The sequence below is a fragment of the Alosa sapidissima genome, chromosome 12 (assembly GCF_018492685.1).
Source record: "Alosa sapidissima isolate fAloSap1 chromosome 12, fAloSap1.pri, whole genome shotgun sequence".
In the NCBI taxonomy this organism is placed as follows: Eukaryota; Metazoa; Chordata; class Actinopteri; order Clupeiformes; family Clupeidae; genus Alosa; species Alosa sapidissima.
The window spans coordinates 28,551,221-28,569,226 of NC_055968.1; the positions used below are offsets into that span (position 1 = coordinate 28,551,221).

The 18,006-nt window shown below is 44.4% G+C and overlaps 1 long non-coding RNA gene across 1 annotated transcript in view; it reads left to right on the plus strand.

The window, feature by feature from the left end:
* The window catches only part of LOC121677828, a 23,669-nt gene extending 12,534 nt beyond the window's left edge, over window positions 1–11,135 (plus strand). The window contains exons 2-3 of the long non-coding RNA XR_006021096.1: window positions 7,790–7,868; window positions 10,908–11,135. This is a non-coding gene — a long non-coding RNA (uncharacterized LOC121677828). The remainder of the gene's footprint in view (window positions 1–7,789; window positions 7,869–10,907) is intronic.
* The last annotated feature ends 6,871 nt before the right edge of the window (window positions 11,136–18,006 follow it).

Consider the following 18,006-nt stretch of genomic DNA (forward strand, 5'->3'; position numbering starts at 1 on the left):
GTGTGTGTGTGTGTGTGTGTGTGTGTGTGTGTGTGTGTGTGTGTGTGTGTGTGTGTGTGTGCACATAGAAATTGGGGAGGCGGAGTGGCAAGAATGTAAATTAAATATGGAGGAGGCCTATATCAAGACACAGAAAGAGGGACTGAGACAGAAGGAGAGAGTGAGAGAGAGAGAATGATAGAGAGAGAGAGAGAACTCAGAGGGAGCAGTGAGACTGGCTGGCTGGCTGGCTGTTGACTGTGCGTTGTGCCATATTTGCTTAACCCTCTTCCTTTATCTGTGCAGCTGTGCCTGAAAAAGGACAAGTGGAGATGGAGGGAGGGTTGGATGTCTCGGGGGAGGGAGGGGTGTGTGGGTGTGTGTGTGTGTGGGGGGGGGGGGGGGGGGGTGGTTGTTCAGAGATGTGAATAGGCACACAGCTGTTAGCAATTTTATGAGCTGCACATAATGACCATGGATGCCTTCTCGCTGCACTGAAGTTACCTTGCGGCGCGGGCCAATATACAGTACTATACAGTAGAGAGGGCCAATATACAGTACTATACAGTAGAGTAGAGGGAGCCGATATACAGTACTATACAGTAGAGTAGAGAGGGCCAATATACAGTACTATACAGTAGAGAGGGCCAATATACAGTACTATACAGTAGAGTAGAGGGAGCCGAGCACAGGGGCGAGGGCTGCGCTAGAGACACATGTTTGATTGGTCAGGCCTCCGCTCATGTTACGCTACAGGCCATCTGTAGAAAAATAACAGTGCTATATAGACCTCTAAAAAATAAAACAGAAGCATTTTTTTGTCCTTGCTATTATAGGACACTTTCAAAGTTTTGTTTGAATATGTGTATTTTTCTTCAATGGACTGAGTAGAACCTCCCAATGGGATTATGGCGGGTTTGACTATGAAGAAAAACTTCCTGTATCTTCTCTTCCCTCCTAACTGCTTTTTAAAGGTTATCAAAGACAGAAAGAGAGAGAAGAGAGGAGATATGTAGCAGTGAGAGGTGAGGGAGAGAGAGAGAGAGCTCTTGAAGGTAGTGGACTGAAGCTAGGAGATGGAGACTGTCCACCATAACTGCCTGGGGAAGAGACTATAATGGGAGCCCATGGCTCCTTGTCAGAGCCCCCCGCCTTCCAAACCCATCCTCTGGCATTACTAGCAATCAAGGATGGTTTGTCAGTCTGTGTGTGTGTGTGTGTGTGTGTGTGTGACCTTTTTTTCAGTCATCCAGGTAAAGCGTACATGCTGGCCTAGACTCCTTCCTGATTTGTTATCATCAAAGGACAATCTTTTTTAGCCTTTCACCTGTCATCCAGTCTTCGGCGGTTGAATACAAGAGCCACACCCTGCTGCAAGCAGAGAGGAAACTCTCACTCAAGCAACTTCCTGCAGAAGTCCTATTTTTGTTTGTCATTAAATACTGTAGTCTGAAGGCTGACCACCTTGAAAGGTGTGATCAAGCTACACAAACAACTTGATTGATTGATTTAAATGCCATATCACAGACATAAAAAAAAACTCCAACAAATTAAGTTCAGTGTCATTAAAACCGAACCAATCTCTTTTAATCACCTCAGGGAGAGCTCAGGGATATATGTGTGCTTAGGCTTCATCCTCCTCAAGTTGTAGTCCCTCTCCGGTGTTTAGGGTTGGAGTTTTGAGAGGGCATCGAGTGGAAGAGAGCGGAAAAGTGTTGCATTGTGCTGTCATTTAGTATTCCTCAGATGACTCCCGGCCACTTAGCTTAAGAGCATTCTTTATCCGCACTAAAAGCGCCAGTAAATCTTTTCCACGCTGTCGAGTAGGCAGACAGACCGGGGCTGCCGGATTATAGGTAACATGGATATAAAAAGTGCCGGACGGAGGGCTATAATTTCTCCCGCTCTCTCTCTCTCTCTCGCGCGCTCTCTGTATTCTAGTGCGGCCGTTCTCTTTCTCCCTCCTCGCTTATTCCCCCTCTCTCTCTCTCTCTCTTTCTGTCTTTCTCTCTTTCTGTTGCACTCATGCGTCTGTCTTCCTTTGTAGTAAAAGTCAAAGCAGTCATTGCAGTTGAAAAAAAAAAAGCGGGGCTGAGAGTTGAGAAGCTAAAGGCTCGGCCATTTTCTCACTTGGCCACTTGTTATATTTCACCTTCCTGACACACACACCAGCGTGTCCCCTCTAATCCTCGCTTTCTCTATCTCTCTCCTTAGGTCTCTCTCTCTCTCTCTCTCTCTCTCCTTAGGTCTCTCTCTCTCTTTTTCGCTCGCTCGCCTCCATTTTATGTCGAAATAACTGGTTCTGAGACTGCTACTTGCTCCTCCCTAGCATGATCTACCTGAGTCTCATTCATAGGGGGTGGCGCATCTTGATGTGCCGTACCCCTCACCATCACCAGCTCCACTCCCGCCCATTGTGCCTAACCGCCAGTCACCACCCTCACCCCCCACCCCCGGGTGGCCCCTCTCCCAGGCCTCTCTGATGATGGTTAGTGCATGCCAGGTGATCCCAGCCCCTCCAGCAAACAAAGGCATCAAGCTTTTAATGGGCTCCTGTAAAGCAGACTTAAATGGCCCAGTAAAGGATATGGAGGCTCCTCTCCCCTTTATTCTCTTGGGGTTTACAGTGTTTAAAACCCTCATACTCTTTTTTGGGGGGGTGTTTTACCATGTCTTTAGTTCCTTTAGTTCCTTTAGTGCGTGCGTGCGTGTGCGTGTGCGTGTGCGTGTGCGTGTGTGTGTGGTGTCTGTGTGTCTCTGTTTTTAATATGGCGCCTGTCAAACTGTGAAACCTCAAATCTGTTGCCTGAACTCTTAAGGAGCAAAGGTCAAGCCTACTCTACTTGGATTGTGTGTGTGTGTGTGTGTGTGTGTGTGTGTGTGTGTGTGTGTGTGTGTGTGTGTGTGTGTGGTATATAGAAAGAGAGGGTGAGCAAACTTTAGCAGCAAAGCCCGTTTCTGAAGAAAATCCTCCATACAATGCAGTTTCTTTTTTAGAGGCGCTCAAAACTCCACTCAAGAGGTCAACGCCCCACTCATGATAACCTCACTCTCTAAGGTCAGTTCCCAGTGGCACCAGTTATCATGCATTATAGGCAACTTAAAAAGTCTTTGAATTAAAGTATGCCTAAGTGACATCAACACTGCATAACACCACATAACAGACCTATTTGATTCCCTGATAAAGTTTTCATAATCCCATCTCGGTCTAAACAGCCTTCAGATTAGCTTCCAATAACTTTTTTTTTTTCTAGCCCTATCTTATAACTCTATAATAACTATATTAATTCTGTAAGCACACAGGCATGGTGACTAGCACTCTACACAAAGCTGTGGAGGCTTCCCTGGGGCCTGTGACTGAAGCAGTGTGGAGTTTGTGGCGTGCTTGTGCTTGGCCGTGATTGAGAGGGCAGGGGAGGCTGGGGTGGGGTTGTCTGACTTCTTTATGAGGTTATAAAGCTGTCTGTTTCTTGGTCCAATGCTAATTGCACTAAGGAATTGTGGCTACCGTACCTGCCCCTTAAATCCTCTGCAGTTTGCCTGGCCTTTTGAGAACCTGTGCCTGGAGTGTGGAGGCTTTATTTCAGAGAAGGTTATTAAATAACCTCTTTTGAACATCATCCACGGACCTCATCATTCAACGCGTGAAGATGGTATTAGTACATAGAATTACATTGTGTTGCTTTTCTGTTTGTTTGTTTTCTATTGACAGTTGTTTATGGTCGTTGAGTAAATAGCAGTGATATTTCATTCACAGACAGTCCACTTATCAACGTCCATGACAAGCTGATTGTGGGGCATTAAATCCCCTCCTTCTCTATGTGTTTATGAGAGACTATGGTTGCTTTTAAAAGACAGCCTTTCATTACTCTCTCCCTCTCTCTCTCTCTCTCTCTGTTCTAGTCTGTTCATTAACTATACTCCTTTTTTCTTCCTCTCTCCTTTTCTTTCTTCTCATCCACCCAAAAGAAAAACAAATCCCCAAACTCAGTATTGTCTGGCGAGCAAACAGAATGAGCACAAGGGCTTGGGCTGTCTCGTGCAGGGGACAAAACAAGTGTCCCTCCTCATGCCGGGGCCCCTGTGTGTTTCCGACTGACGGCTCCTCTCCCTACAGGGTCCCCCCTGTGGCCCCTGTCTCTCCGGGACTAAGTGCATTTCTCCGACTGCTCGCCACCGCAGCTTGACTGATGCTCTCGCAGACTCTGGGCAAAATTCACTCATTAAAGGCTCCCTGCACAGAATGGATTAGCTTACTTACCTTCTCCTGTTCCCCCGGCCCAGTCGCGCTCCACATCAGTTCAGGGTCATTACCTGCCGCTACTTGCTCTAATAAATGGGCCTTGATAGCATCTGCGGTAAGCTACAATAAGAGCAGATGAATACTCCAGGCGGGATGTTTGCATATCATTGCAAACAGTAGGGGGGTGAAGTAGGGGTGTTTGTCTTTTTCTTCCTCGTGTGTCTCTCTCGCTCTCTCTCTCTTTATGTCTCTCTCATGCTCTCTGTAGTGCTTTTCTAATTTCCCTTTATCTTTCACTCTCTGTCTCTTTCTCTCTCTTTCTCCTTTCTCTCCTTGTGCTGTCTTTCTTTCTGAGGGATGAAACCCCATTTGCATTTGTGTCTTGTCTTCTAACAAAAATATTTACCCCCTCCATGCCCGGGATCACGGCTTGCAATCAGGCTCGGCCCACCCCTCTTCTCCCATCCGCTCCCCTCTCCTCTCCTCCCCTCTCTTATCCTCTCCTCTCCTCCGCTCTTCTCTCCTCTCCTCTCTTCTCTTATCCTCTCCTCTGCTCAGCTGTCCCCCGATATTGTCATTTTAAATTACAGACCCAGAGGGTCCCCCCACAAAACACTTCTCCTGAGGAGCCTCCTTTATTACAGTGTCTGTGTCTTTATTGTACCCTTTCATCTCCTCCAGCGGCCTACCTACCTCTCTTCCCCGACCGCTTTGTATGGGAAGCATTTTAAGTCCCCCCTCTTTGAAGTAAAAGCGTGTTCAGATGCCTAGTTTAGACTGGAGAGGGAGATGGGTGGTGGGTAGTGGGGGGATGGGGGGATGTGATGGTGCCACTGTTTTTTGGAAGAGAGAGAGATTGGGTTGTTTGCTCACTGATAGCATAATGGTGGCTCTTGTCCCCCGTGCGTTGACAAATGTGTGTTGAGCAAATGGAGAAGGGGAGATGGTATCTACTTAAGAGCTATTCCTGTTTTAACTGAACGCTTTTAAAAATGGCTCGGCCTCAAGCAAAATAGGCAGTCATTTATACCTTCCTGGCAGTACCTTGGTAACCACATACTGTAGTATTTTTATATGAATCACTCAACTGACAACAACTAGCAATATCTGATGACACATTTTGAGTGTGTGAAGCAGGCTTTAGATGTTTTCGTGCCTCTGCTGTTCGAGACGCAAGGCGCCTCCTCCTCCCCACTCAGGCCCCCTTTCTGACGCCAAGCGGGCCCACGGCTGGGCTCTGCAGTCCCGGGTTCCGAGGCTCAGGCGTGCCCCAGGGATGGAGACAATTAAAACATCTGAGGGCTCGTCGGGTTGCAGAGCGAGCGCTGGGTGGTCCCAGAGCCGCGCCGCGCTGGTCGCTTCCTGCGTCTCTCCACAGGGGGTTATTACAGCGCACAGAATGCCATAAAAGACTTGCGTGTCTTCGCTGCCTTGCGGTGTCCCGTCCAGTGTACATAAAACATGAAAAAAAAGAGCGCCGCACGACGTATTGACACTAGATGCATTCTGGAGATTGGGCCGTCTGTTTTTAGAAATGGGTTCTGTCCTTTCATTAAATGGTCCGTACCTTGAGTTTTGTGAAGAATGTGTGTGTGTGTGTGTGTGCGCCTGTGGTAATGGGGGTTGCATCTTAATTTCAGTAAGCTGTTTCACGATTCATAAACCTGATTCATGTGCCACGTCAGAGTGTTAAGCTTAATCCTGTTGTGTTAATTTTCCCTGCCGTTTGTAGTCCAAGCATTTTTTTTTTTAAATCTCTTCAAGCCCCCTAGTGAAATTGCCACAAAATGTCTACTTTCCTCCGTTCCGCACATCAGTTAACGTGACTTTCCTCATTTGGTCCCGCGGTGCAAAACTTTATAGTGCGCTCATTTTGACAGTGCTGTGGAACGTGGGTGGTCTCCTTTTAGAGGCCTGACACATACATGGATCTGCTAATGAGAGAATAAATTAGCCAACATGTGTGCCGTCTTCAAATTAATACTACCCACCTACCTTGTAGAGGACTTGAAGCAGTAACATTTCACAAATACACACACGCACGCACACACACACACACATACTACCACCAAAACTTAGTTTTATTCCTAAAATACTATTTGTAATTAGTTTCACCCAGTGGGTGTGCATGTCTGGTGATGTTAAAGACCACTGACAAAACAGCAAACTTCAGAAGGCACAGATTGTAGGCCTTCTGACTATGATATACCGCTTTAAAAACTCCTGCCTTTAAATCTTACAACAACAGCATACAATGTGCAAATGCCCTTTCCTCAGCGCCTTGCAAAAACTGACTGAACGGTCCATTAATTATTAGCTGCCAGTGCACACCATTGTAATATGCACAGTCAAATCACCCATATGGAATAATTATTCCAAACTTAAGTATAGGTATTTCTTCACTTGACTATGAAAAAAAGCCATTGTTTGGATTGAGTCATTGTGAAAGACTTCTGGAGAATGGGGGAGGGTGGTTGACTCAACTGACCCGTAATTACAAACACCAGAGGAGGAGCATAAGGAGAGCAGGGCCATCCAGCCCTATTCCCAATCACTAGGCAATGCAAACCTAACCCAAAGATGGCTGCCGCCCATAGGTATCAGGGCCTTTCGCATGCTGCACAGAGACGGAAAAGTTTAGGAGCTGATCCACATACGCCATCACACTCCTTCAGGCATCTTCAAAGACACCCCAGTAGGGGCCTGACACCTGACAGCATGTTGCCGCTTGAGAAGTCCACTCGGTAATTCTGTCTACTCGTACTTTTTCCCTCTCAAAACATTGGGTTCAGCAAGTAGTGTTGATTATATGAGTGGGCGTGGTGTGTGTGTGTGTGTAATTTAGCTCGGGGTGTGAGAGGCAGTTGTACGCAAATGGAATATTAGCCGCACTAGGCCTCCTTTGTCTAAAAATCTCGTCTCGACCTTTGTCTCGACTACCCTTCAATTGACCTGTCCACATGTTGAATTTGAATGTTTGCTGAAAAGAGTGTGAGGGGTAAATATTTCAGGCAGGTTCCAAAACGTGCGTCAGAAAGGCTTCCTTTTGGCACCGCACAAAAAAAAGGAAGACTTGCAGAGGACCACACCAGAGGTTGTGTGATTGGTTGATATAAAGACGTGACAAGAAGAGAGGTCTTCTTTCCATTTCATTCTCATCGCTATTTTACAAGGAGTAGTTCAAACGCTTTTTTTTCTGAACCAGCACTGTGAGATGTCTGTGTTTTTGTGTGCAAATTGCTCCTGTGGCTCGGCTATTTCGAGTAAAGTGAACTCAGAGCAGAGTGCGTGCATGGTGTAGTACAAGATGTTTCCACAGTTTGGCCATTTTTTTTTTTTTTTAAAAGCACAAGCATCTTTAAATTTATACTGGTTTCATTCAGTGCTTCTCCCCCTTGTTCTTTCTTATTGTTCTTTGTTTTGTTTGTTCTTGTGGGAAACAAAACAGGAGTGGGGTTCCCTGAGCATATAAAGGGAAATTCCTACAGACTTCAGATGTGTGTCTCTGATGACCGTTCCGCATCCTTAACACACACACTCCCTTCTCTTTTCTTCCTCCCCCCTCAGAACCAGACGCAGAGGAGACGCCACCTTTGGCAATCTGTCTGCGGTTTCCCGCCACTAAAGCCGTTCCACAGGTCGCCAGGTAATTACCCCGAGACCTGCACATTTAATTATGTGTTTGCTCCGTCGGAAGGAATGAAATAATCTGATGCAATACAGGACAGGATCCACATAGACAGACACACACACACACACACACACACACACACACACACACACACACCACACACACACACCCACGCATTCTATTCATAGAGAGATTCATAGCCACACAGTATATATTCTATTTATGTATGTGTTTGTATGTATGTATGTCTATGTCTTTATATGTTTATAAATATATATTCCCCAAAGCTTGTGTTTATGTATGTATGTGGTATATTCACATATGTTCCCCAAAGTGTGTATGTGTGTGTGATTATGTGCATGTGTTTTGTATACTGTATATCAGGGGAATCCTTCCCTGTGTCCCACTTGTGATTGTCTGTACTCACTAACCACATTTCCGAGGGGTCTTTTTAGTGTGAGTATTTACGTGCGTGTTTATGGGGCATTTGGTGCATGTTTACTCTGCGAGGGCCGCGTCTCTGCGTGAGTGTGTGTGTGTGTGTGTGTGTGTGTGTGTGTGTGTGTGTGCGTCGGCCCCAGCTCCCCAATTCTGGGTTGCCTCTCATTAAACATCATGCCCACAGGCTTGGCCCAAACATCAGGAGTAACAGTTATAATCATCCTGCTGGAAATATCCCGCTCCGTGCCATAACAACTGCGCCGAGATTATGGGATGTCTGCCCAAGACCAAGGTTGCCATGGGAAAGCCATGCTCTTCCCTTTTTTTTATTGCTTTAAAAGAAAAGCTCTCTGTGTCTGTTTCTCATTTTGACAAAACAGTTGGTGACAGTTGGTGTTTTTTTTGTCTTTTTCTTTTGTTATATACTTACTCTGTCAACTTTGGGAGCATTAATTTGCATCTGCAATTAAGAGACCCAATGAAGACAGCAAAGCCAGGCCCCTGTGTTAGCATGGTGTGTGTGTGTGTGTGTGTGTGTGTGTGTGTGTGTGTGTGTGTGTGTGTGTGTGTGTGTGTGTGTGTGTGTGTGTGTCTGTTTGTGTGTTTGTGTGTTGGAGGGGGGGGTACTTTGAGTGTAATGGTGTAATTTAGTCTTAAAGGGGCCAACAGCTGAGTGGGTTTGTGTTGGCGCTCTGATTATTTCGGACCCAGAGGCAGTGGTTGGATTTTAATGGTGAAGCCGTAACAGCCAGAGCCCCATGGCCACGGGCTGATGTTGCCGCGGCGGCGGCGGCTAGCAAAATTGGGTGGAGTGGAGATTGCAGCCAGAGCAATGTGTGAGAGTAATGATCGTCCCTCACGCTGTGACATCAGCTGCAAGGTATCTGGGGAGGGCAAAAAAACAAATGCACACACCTTCCTGCCACTGTTATCTCATTGTCTGGAATTGTAGCCGCACAAGTCTAGGTCCACACACACACACACACACACACTCACACTCACACTCACACACACACACACACACACACACACACACACACAGCGAAGGCATTCTCAGGTATGTATTACAGCCCAAAGCATATTTTACTCCAATGCTCAGGAGCTCTCTGAGGGTGCAGTTGAGCCCATTTTGAGAACTAAATGATGTACTGTTAAGCAGCCAATCCACAGATTTTACACCCAGTCATCAAAATGGTGAGAGCAGTTTGGTACCCAGCGAGAGCAGTCTGTATGGAGAAAGATGAATAGTCTCTCTCTCTCTCTCTCTCTCTCTCTCTCTCTCTCTCTCTCTCTCTCTCTCTCTCTCTCTCTCTCTCTCTCTCTCTGTTGAAGAGGAAGCAGATCCTTGGTGTTCACGCCATGATGCGTGAACACAAACAGTTGTGTGTTAATGGATGAGCATTGATGTCTTTCATTTGCCACACAGTTATAAATAATGTCTCCAAAAATGGATTGTTTGAAGCCACTGGGAGCTGAAAGAACAGCATTGCAGATAATAATGTTTGACACCCTTGGCTGCCCCTGTCTCCTTCAAAATGGCTGTTGGTGTATATGCAATGGAACATGAAAAAAAAAAAACCCATCAAGTCATTTTCTCACAGAAGTCAATGAAGTATTGTCTTTTTTTGGTGGGTTTGCTTGTCTATAAATCTGCCTGTCTCTGTGCTACCCCCCCCCCCCCACACACACACACACACACACACACACACACCAGCACCCAGAGGAACACCAAACAGATATGGCCACTTAGAAAGATGATAATATGAGTGAAAAAATACAGATGGGTCTTTAGGCACCTGCAGGGATCTCTAGGTAATCAAATCTGTCTCGTCATGCCCGTGGTCAGCATCCCGTCCTCTCCTCTCCGGCCTGCTAGCCTGTGCTCTGGCTTATCTGCATGTGTCTCCCTCCAGGGTGCAGCAACAGAGTATGTGCTTTTAAATACATTACGTACCGACATTATTTATTTAAACACGTTTTAAATGTAAAGACATCTAGATTTTATGTTCATTGTTTGGATTAATTTCTGTGTGATAAATTCTTATACGCAAAGTGCTCTGCTTATGCTGGTGAGTTTATATAAGACCGGCACAGGGCTTTGTCCTCACGCCTATTCCCCGTCAAGCCTTAAGTTCACGAGAAAAATAACACATTTTCATAACATGAAATCAAATTACTGAAGTTTCCCATAAGATCTGTGAGTGGCTAGTTACTCCTTCCTACTGAGTGTAACTGCGTGAGTGACTGAATATAGTCATTGAGTGACTATATTCACTTGAGTCATCGAGCTGCGTGCTCCAGCTCAGACAGCAGCATGAGAGCGGGTACTGTATGTAGCCCGAGACGCGGGTCTCTCAGATGGGGCTCAGAGGTTCCTTGCCTCCCCTCCTCTGTTGCTCAGCAGCAGTAGCAGCATGAGGAGAAGCCAGCTCTCCTGTCAGTAACGGCAGTGCTCAAGTCCCCGTCTTTATCTCTCTCTCCCTTCTTTTACTCTCTCTCTCTCTCCCTCTTTCTCTCTTTCTCTTCCTCCTGGTGTCTGCTGTCTCTTCATCTCTCTGTCTTTTTGTCCCCCCCTCCTCTCTCCCTCTCTTGTCTCTCCTCATGTGTAATTAGAGGCCTTGTGAGTGAGGGTGACACCAGGCGTCCGGGCCTGTCCTCCCCCACAGGAGTGCTCCAGCGGGAGGATCTCACAGGCCCAATTACTGTAATCACCCCCATCAAAGAGCACATGTCACTGGAGGGAGGCAGCCAGTCACCGGCCGGCCCGCCTGGACGCTACGCCAAACCAACCAGAGGTGAGAGTGTCACTGTCTGTGTGTGTGTGTGTGTGTGTGTGTGTGTGTCTGTACGCATGCATTTGTTTGTGTGTGTGTGTTTGTGTGTGTAAGAGAGAGTCTGTGTGTGTGAACAGCTGTGTGTGTGTGTGTGTGTGTGTGTGAGACAGAGAGAAAGTGAGTGTGCATATCCTTGTGTCTGTAGAATGTGTTTATGTATGTGCCCTTGTGTGTGTTTAATGCATTCTTGTGTGTGTATCTGTGTGTGGGGGCATTTAAGTGTTTTCAGGCAAGTGTGTCTCATGAGACACTTTATATCTGCAAATATTATTGAGAGTATTTCCTATCGAAATGTGCCAAAATATGTAATACATCTGCATGTACAATTTACTTTGGAAATAAAACATTCCGTACTACCAACAGTAGCATAGTATTAAACTCCTGCAGAAACGACTGCACTAGGCTCATAGTGCCAGGAACAGCAAGCCCACATAGCCACTCTCTTTGTCCAAAAGGAAAGCAGATTTTCTTTGGTTGTAGGTTGCATTGCTCTATGCTCCTACAGTGTACCTGTAAGCCTACAGCAGGCTGTCTTTCAACAAGGATTTAATGTAGCTGTGTCAGGACTTGTAACCCAGCACTTTTTGATTTTTAGAATTGTATAAGGGCTTCAAGTGTTTGCCATGGGATGTCACCTGCCATGCATGGTTTGAGTGACTTCTATACCATCTATCAGATAAAGTGGCTTAACGTGTAATCAGATTAAATGTTTGTAGGACTGTCATGTTGATTGTTGCCATTGCTGAAATGTAATGCTTTGTACATCTGTATGTTCATTCATTTATATTTTATACTGTATTGAAGTATTCTGTTTTATCTATACTGTCCATCCATGACTGGGTACATAGCAATCTATTGTTAACCTTTTTTTATACTGTATATAAAACTGATTTTCAACTGGTTCACTAAGAGCCATTGAATATGTGAAGAATTGTGTAGTGATGAGACAAGATTAGAAACTAAGCCAACCATCCTGTCGATTGGGGAGATACCAAGGGCAAAGGGTTTGCTAGTGAAGTCAGTTTTTGACTATCCAACTGCTGAAACCTAATAAAAGGAAGGAAAAAGAGAGTGATAGATTGAGAAGGAGAGACCGAGATAAGCACAAACACCCAGCCATTTAGCCGAGCTTCTCCAAGTTTCTGCATCACTACCCATAATGCTCAGTCGGCTTCAGTGAACATTCAACGCTGTCGGTGAGTTTGGGCTAAACTGAAAAAACCATCGACCGTTGACTGTACCCTGCGGCCGGCCTTACCTTCATAGAGCATTAGACCGATACATACAAAACACACACACACACACACCTTCTGTCCCTCTTTCACCAAAAGAATTACATAACTGATACGGCACCCAAAATCCCCGCCTCCTAAACAAAACAAAAAAAACTCCACAAAGGTCACAATCAACATTCATTGCTGTCGGTGGGTTGAACTATGTGGGAAAGCTCACTGAACAATGAATGCAACTGTGTCCCAGATTTGCCTTCCCTGCCGCAGCTCAGCTCAGCGGAGCTCAGCCCAGGAGGAGAGGACGAGATTGCCACAAAGTGCTGATTGCATTTATTTATCTCTTCCATAGAGGACATTTGAATTGCTGCCAGTAAATATGCTTGCACAGAGGCAGCAGTTTTTTCTGGCCTCATCATCTGGAAATGGTACCTGGAAATGTCTTTGTGTGTGTGTGTTTGCAGCCTGTACCTGAAAGAAAAATAAAAGGAATATTTCATATGCACACTGTCTGTGTTTGCGTATTTTTATTCACTGCTTATGTATTTATAGATACGGTCATTACAAACATTCTACAAGCCTCGCTCAGTGTTATCATTTCTGAGGCCATTTTGGCCTCCACAAAAAGGGGGGGGGGGGAAACACACACACCATACCAAAGCTTGACTGCTAATGTGAGAAGTCCACACTTCATGCCCCCCCACTTGGCTATAATTCAGCCATGTAAGCACTCGAGGGCCAGGGCTCTAGTTCCTGGGTCCTGGGTTGAGGCGAGACCGTTTTGGGACAGAGAACAGCTCTGCTTTAGAGTGTGATGGCTGAAGCCCTCTCTCACCCCAGCTAAGACCGGGTTAATGTGTCCCCGGTGGGCCCTTCAAGGCTCCATTTTAGACCCTCAATTACGCCCATTGTAAACGGGTTATTTCTGGGGGGAAAGGGATAATCCAAAGAAAAACTATATTTGTGGTGAAAGCCTTCATCCTATGAAGTTTTTCTTTTTTCCCCCTTTTTAGAAGGCAGGCCCAGAACTAATAATAACATGGTCTTAGGAACCTTGGGTGTTGAAAATAACTCAGTGGTGATAGGTTGTGTGTGTGCGTTTGTGTGTGTGTATATGTGTGTGTGTGTGTGTGTGTGTGTGGAGGAGGGGTGAGGTACAAACCACTCAATAATATTTATTTAGTATTTATTTCCTCAGCTGCACTGAGAACATTAACCTTGACATACTGCAAGATTGCAAGTGTATAAAGCCTTTGTTGGATAAGAGGCTGTGGCCTTATGTGAGTGTTGATGCAAGCATTAAGTATTGACTTTTGAGAAGAACATCAACCCTTGGCTTTTTCAAGTCATATGTACAGTAAGGTGTAGATTTCTCCTGGTAACACACGTTCACATCTTATGTGAAGGGTGTTTACTGCCACCACCGCCTTTCACATCAAAGTGAACTGTAAGCAGATCTGGTTTAGATGTACAGAGTGCATCTTGCTGGGATTAGAGGAGGCTAGATTGTTGTGGGTGAATCTTAATTAACGGCCTGGGTGCCTTTGTCCATTTCTAGGCCAATCTAAGATTATGTCGCCAATCGAAGATTATGTCACATCCTTGTAAGGATTTGGTGGTGAGTGTGTGTGTGTGTAGAGGGGTGTCCAAATAAAGTGTGTCAAAGTTGAACTAGCTTATCAAAGCGCAGCGGGGGGCACCCCTAAGGACCACAGCAAGACGTGGTGACAGAGATTGACTTTTCATTATCGCTTCGTCAAATTGATCTCTTCCTGATGTGGGAGTCAATTTGTTGGATTAATGAGCATCAAATGGCATGCCATTCTGAGACATGCTGCTTGTGTTGGTGTAGGAGGGTGTGTGTGTGTGGGGGGGGGGGGGGGGGGGGGTATTTCTCCCCTGCTCAGCAGCCCTGGATCACATAGCTTGTGTGGGGCTGAAATTAATAGCATCACAGTATGGTGGGATTAACACAACTTCGGTGACCTCTAAAATGCAGACACCGTCTACTACCATCAGAACTTCAAAAGTGAAGGTGAGGTTCATGTCCTTCTGAAACCAAGGAAATGATAGATACTTCATTGATGCCCAAGGGGAAATTCAAGGTCTCATAGCATACAGACATCACACACAACATGCACTTACAGCAGAAAAAGTAATATAAGTAGATAAAGTATATATTAGAAAAAAAACACTGAATTATAAAGACAGTAGAAGATTAAAAAAAATCTAAAATACTAAATAAAATTAAATCGAATATCTACATAGTGTGCTTAAGGATGATTAAGCATGAGGTGCTTGCAGTGACAGAGCAGGGACTGAGCCTGTGATTCTGTATGCATGGTAAGGTGCTCTATGAGAGTGAGTGTCATGGTGATGGTGCAAATAAGTCCAACAGTGCAAGAATAAAGTCTCTGATGGACCTTTTGGTCCCTAAATTAAAAGGGCTATCTGCTTAGAATGCCTAAACATTATTGCCTCTCGTGCTAAAATGTGATGCTATCAGGTTCCCCTATGATCTCTCTCAGTCATTTAGATTTTTTTCTTCTTCAGCCATTTTTGTGAGGTGTTTAAGACCCCTTTATAACATTTATATGTAAACACTATGAAAGGCACAGAAAAACTAAATTACTGTAACATGATGGTGTCACATTGCACACCATTATTCTAGCTCCTGGGTTGAGGCGAGACCGTTTTGGGACAGAGAACAGCTCTGCAGAGGGTGCTGGCTGAAGCCTTCTCTCTCCCAGCTAAGACCAACAAATTGAAGCTTAGGCTATTATTCCCCACATCCTGTTTTTAAAATGGCTTCAATGAAAACAGATTCAGAAATATTAAAATGTTCAGATGAAACTGAAACTGCACACTTGTTCACATAAACATATAGCCTAGTATATACTGTAGGCCTACATATTTATCCATCAGCTGCAATTCTTTCTGCTGATATATTGGTGTCGAGAGAAATGAACTTACAGTAGATTGAAATAAAAATGTAATGAGATAGGATGTATCAGGTGTGTTCAATAACTAAAAGTGGCTGATATCTTACAGAAATTACTCCAAGACCATCCTAAAAAACGGCTGCTTTGATATCTTGGGGTTATCCTTCATTGTTGATATTAATTTTAAATATAAATCTGAGCTGCAAATCGGGGCTGAAAGATCCAGGCAAGTCAAGTCAAGTTTATTTATATAGCGCATTTCATACACAGAGGTCATTTGATGTGCATACTTTACATAAACAAAAGCAAACAGTAGCAAATAAAAGCAAAGGAACAGTCAAAGAATAGTTTAAAAGGTAAAGAAAAAAGGCAAAATCATAGTAAAGAATAATTAAAAAGTCAAAATGAAACACAGAAGGTAGAATAATTTAAAGGCAGATTCAGAATTTGTAATTCTCAGTGCAGTTAGCAGAAGGCATCTGAGAACAGTTTGGGGCCTTTTGATTTCTCCCGAAAGTTGGTCCCAGAGCTGAACCTAATAGCAGCTGAAAGCTGCTTCACCGTGTTTAGTTCTAACAACAGGTTTTTCTCCTGAGATCTGAGAGGCTGAGAAGGTGTACAGCTGAAGCATGTCTGATAGGTATTTAGGTCCTCCTCCGTTTACTGATTTTATAAACAAGCAGTAGTGCTACAGTAAAGTACATTTTGTGACTTACTAGAAGCCAGTGCAGGGACTTAAGAATTTGAGTAATGTGGTCAGTTCTTTTAGTTTTTGTGAGAACCCTATTGCTGCATTTTGTATCACCTGAAGCTGTTTGATATTTTTTTTTTAGGAAGGCCTGTGAAAAGACCATTTTGTCGACAGAGCTAAGAAAATGTGTCATCTGCATAGCTATGATATGAAATTTAATTATTTTTAATGATTTGTCCAAGTGGGAGCATATAGGTTGAATAATATGGCCCCAAGATCGACCCAATGGGGAACCACAGGTCAAGGACGTTGGTTGTTGAGGTACAGTTGCCTATGCCAACAAATAAGCTCCTTTCTTGTATGATTTAAGCTGATAACTATGCCTGTAAATCCAACCCAGTGTTCTAGTCTGTGTTGTAAAATATTGTGATCAACAGTGTCAAATGCTGCACTAGGACTGATGTTTTACCTGAATCTGTATGGAGGCATAGGCTACTGAAAACCTTAACTACAGTGTTAGCCACAGGTCTACACGCCTCAGCAGAGTTCCATGCGTCAGTGCTGTTTTATATGTGTGTCCATGTCCAGCGTCAAGCATTCACCTTTGTAGGGTAATTCAATAACTCGTGGTGCAGCAGGCTAATTTACACCTGCCTTTGGGTGACAGTTAGTCAGTGCCATTTCAATATGTGCCTTAAAAGTCATGTTTATAGTCTCGAGAACAGCAGCGCCTGTACATCAGCAAGTATCTGTTTTCTTAAATTGAATTAAATGTGAAATTATCCAAACGGCTGTGTGACAACTGGCGAGATGTTAAGAATTAGCTTAATATCCAAGGCTAATGCCAGTCATGTAGCCTACTGAATGGTCTGGTCAGAAAGGCCATGCTTCCATCCATATCATTTGCCACCTAACTCAGTTTGTCATTGTAGGCTACTAACTTGGAAATAGACATAGTACAAAGCAGGTATATGCGTCAAAGGGGCCTTGCAAATCTAGACTACTGAGGCTGAATCTAGTGTACGTTGCAGCTGAATGCAAATCACCCGCTGAAGCGTCAGAATAAATGAATTGAAATCGGCCACGTAGACAACCCCTGGAGCAACATTGCAGACACACAGGAGCCAGCAGCACCCAGAAAGATGGCTTCACAACATTGGCAACAGTTTAGTTTTAATTCAGATAGTTACATACGTACATTGTGAAACGAAATAAGATCTAGACTAGCCTACCCAATACAGATCGCACTATTTAATAAAACCACGGTGTAGCCTACTGAATTGTTCTTGTTTGAAACCGTACACTGTTAGACATTCCTCTGCTTACTTAACAAGTTAACTGAGCTTGTGGATATTTTCGCAGTCTACTCGGGATCAAGTCATGGTTATGGGGAGCGTTTGTAGTCAGTAACTCACAAAATGGCCTTATGGTGACATCATCTGGTTTATCTATATATTGCACACTCGTACACGTTTCTCTAGAATAGGCTACAACTTAAACCTAACGCTCTATTACTCTAAGGGAATCATTGAAATACATATATGCATTATTTACAAATACGAAGGTACATTTCCTCAGCAACAGACCACATAAATAGAAAATAGGCACGGCAACATTATCATCCATCTTTACCAACATTGGAGCCCCACAGGGCTGTGTTCTCAGTCCCTTTCTATAACACCCTCTACACAAATGGCTGCAACCCATCACCTCTCACCACTTACTATAAATATGCTGATGACATTGCCATAATATGATCACTTAACGAAAATAACTCCATCACAGCTTATCAAGACTCAATTCCACAGCTGTCACAATGGTGTCTGGACTATTACTTTCAACTAAATAAGACAAAAGAGCTGGTCATTCAACAACTGAACTGGACAACTAAACAACACCAACAACATCCTTGGTCAACCAGTCAAGCAGGTCAGCAGTTTTGAAAACTGAAACCTCTGTTCAGTTTAAAAAAAAAAAAAAATGTTGACAACTCTAATATGATAAGATCTGTGTGAC